The sequence below is a fragment of the Bombus pyrosoma genome, linkage group LG14 (assembly GCF_014825855.1).
Source record: "Bombus pyrosoma isolate SC7728 linkage group LG14, ASM1482585v1, whole genome shotgun sequence".
Classification (NCBI taxonomy): Eukaryota; Metazoa; Arthropoda; class Insecta; order Hymenoptera; family Apidae; genus Bombus; species Bombus pyrosoma.
Window position 1 is genome coordinate 7604278 of NC_057783.1, and position 3502 is coordinate 7607779.

The window sequence follows — 3502 nt, forward strand, 5'->3', positions numbered from 1 at the left end:
ACTAATTATGATATCTAAAAATAATAATAAGATGTCTAAAAATTCTTACTGAAACGAGATCCGAACGCGTTGTTCTAAATCCACTGGTCTTGTTATTGCTTCAAGCAAAGAGGACTACCGCTATCATCGAATCAAAGGGGCAACGTCAGTGACCAGAGGCTTGGATGAATATTTTCTTACCCGAGAACAAATCCAAAAGTTGTGGAATTAATTTAGCCGCGAGACCAGTGCACGACGATCCTCCACGTCAAAGTGTCGTCGTTATCAACGTCCTGCTCACCTCTCAGCTGACATATCGTAAATCGTGGATCGACGTGTTGCCGCAAAAAAATCGTTCCAGTGCAAGAGAGATCGTAGCTGTTTTCTCCTGCAATCTCCAGGAAAATGAACGCCATAAATAAGCACGGTCGGCCAATAATTCCGTCGCGATCGAGCAACAAGAGTTTTTCATCGGTGCAGGCAGAACGGGGTGGCAGACGCGGCTAAAAGTAGCGATAGGACCGACTCTGTTCGTTCTTTGTTCAATTTTATTACATCTTTTTTTTTTAGCTAATAGTCAACTAATATTATTGGTAAATTGACAAATTATAAATTATACATTACACAGGATTATTATCATATATAGGAGTCCCATATATAATCCTGTAACTTGACCTGTACAATTTCATGAATAATGTTAGTATAATTCTGCAAACGAGGAATAAAGTTAATGAAATGATCTTATTCTAGCTTTATGCTATTTTCTACTTACATCGAGTAATTGTCACACAAAAAAGTGTATAACTTTAGTACAAGTTAATGTAAACACCAATGATAAGTGTGGTCCATTTCGAATTTAAAAGAACTTGTAATAATTCTTCACAATAAGCTCTGTTTGCCAATCTGTAACAATTTTCCTTTGCGATTAATATTCTGTAAATACTTACAATATATATATAAAGACTATTATTATATAATACTATAATAATAATATAACAACATACTATATAATGTTATATAATATTAACATCAATATTAACATCATAATATTAACATCAATAGGGTAATTACATGCGATTTCCTCTAATCGTTGATAGGACAATCAAACCATTGGGTCAGCCGGAAAGCTCATTGCGATTTTTAAGGAATTTGGTCGACATGGAAGATCACATTGAAAAATTTTTCGCCGAAAGACCTGAGAGGTTCCGGAAGGATGAAATTTTCAAGTTGCGTGAAAGACGGAGGAAGCTTGTGGAACAAAATAGCACCAGCGTAATTCGATGAACGCATATCGAATCGAAATGTAAATCACTCAATATTAAATCGGATGGTTAAGGGAACGATCGTGTAATCTTAATTGAATTTAATTACTAAAATCAAAAGACGTATATAACTGCTATGTTATTTTATATTAAATACTATCCGGTTACATCGTCCTTTTATAAAACAATGTGATACTTTCATTTCATAAAATATAGCAAGGCGAAGAAAGGAGTAAAAAGTAAAAAGTGAAAGCTCAACACGCGCACGTGTTGATCCCATCGCTAGCGGCAAGGGTAAAAGCACGATTGTAGGGGAGGTGGAGGAGACGATGTCGATGGTAGGAGGATAGTACGACGCGTTTTGTAATCAAATCTAAAATTCCCAACGCGGAGGAACCCGATGAAAGAGTAACCAACGAACACAATCGAATCGGGCTACGAGCTTGTCACTCAACTTCGAATAAGCGACCACTGTCCTACGCTCTCTATGTGTAGTTATCTGCACACCTTTAGCCTTCCTTGCGCTACGGCTCAACCTCAGATTTCCCTTGGGGCTGGAAAAAGACAAAAAAAGAAGAAAGAAAGAACTATAGCACCCCTTTTACCCTTCAAATGAGTTAAAACAACGCGCAAACCCCTAAACTTTGGAATTATCAGAAAAATTGATTTTCCTAATTATAAGAAGAATTATATTTCTTTTAAATTGACTGGACATTTGTCTCATTCGATTTCTGTAATCGTATTTTTTTGTATTTCTGATTGTTTGCACGCGATTCGAAAGATTCAGAGCAATTGACGCATTTGCGTAACTGGCATAGGTATACGAACAATAAGATCAGTATAAGAACAATTGTCACTCATTCTTTTTTAACTTAAATCACGATTTCGTATTAGGATCATAAAATTAAGAAGGAGGTTGACGCCTGATAACTATATATACGTGCCTATGTGTACTGTGTATATATATATAGATATGCTAACATACATATTACATGTACTCATTGATTTTAACTCTGCGTATAAATTATTTTCGCCATTGTGAAAGGTAAGGTTTGGGAAGAATTATAATTCAAACGATCTCAAGATGGCGGTAATATAAAAAGAAAGAAGAGGAGTCTGGTAAAATTCGTCTTGATAACTTCTTCAAGGATATCGAAATTGCGTTGTATACCAACGCATGTATTTCCAAATTATTATATCTTAGACGTAGATCGAGGTACGACCTAGACTCAAGTTTCAGGCTTGGTTTACGACGAATTAAATATTGTTTCAGTTAATGCTTCCCTCTATTGAATAGAACGTGTAAATATGCATTTGATAAGTTAAAGGAAACGTAGAAAGAAACTTGAAAATCAAATTTGAAAAATGCAAGCATGAAACTTCACAAATTAATCCTCTTCATTAGCTTTTCTTGTTAATGACAATTTGTTCGATTTGTAGGCAATGAAACACTATCACCACGTAGCTATGAAAAATTGAACTAATCGCTATGGGTATCTTTATCACAAACTATTGCTCTCCCTATTTAATGCTAGACATATGTCTTCGTCGTACACTATTGCCCCTCTTTGATTAAGGATAAGTCATATGCTGCCATCTATCTATACATACTCTAAATTGCAGTTTCTTTGATTTTGGATAGATAGCAGCACATGACTCGTCCAAAGACAAATCGCGCTCCTTGCCCTGGAACGAATATTGGACGAGCCATATGCTGCTATCTATCCGATATTGGAGGAACTGCAACTTAGAGTATGTAAAGATAGATGACAGCATATGACTTGTCCGTAGACGAAGAGGGACGATAGTGTGCGAAAAAGACATGTCTAGTATTAAACAAAGAGAGCAATAGTGTGTTAAGAAGATAGCAATGGTTCCACTTTTCACCGCTGCATTGTGATAGTGTTTCACTATTCACAAATGGAACAAATTTTTATTAGTAAAAAGCACTAATTAAAAGGATTAATTTGCGAACTTTTATGATTGCGTATTTTGAATTAGCTCTTTAGTTTTCTTTTTACATTCCTTTTAACTTACGAAATGTGTGTATAAAGATTTACAATTAGTAGACAGGATCAGAAGACTCGAGGAGGAGCGGGAAAGGGAGGAGAGGGAAAAAAGAAGGAATAACATAGTAATCAAGGGGGTGGAATGGAAGGAAGGAGACAAGGAAGAAGCTGTAAACGAATTCGTAAGGGACAAAATGGGAATAGAGACAGAGGTGGAAAAGGCGCACGTGATAAGGGTGGGAGATAGGAAGA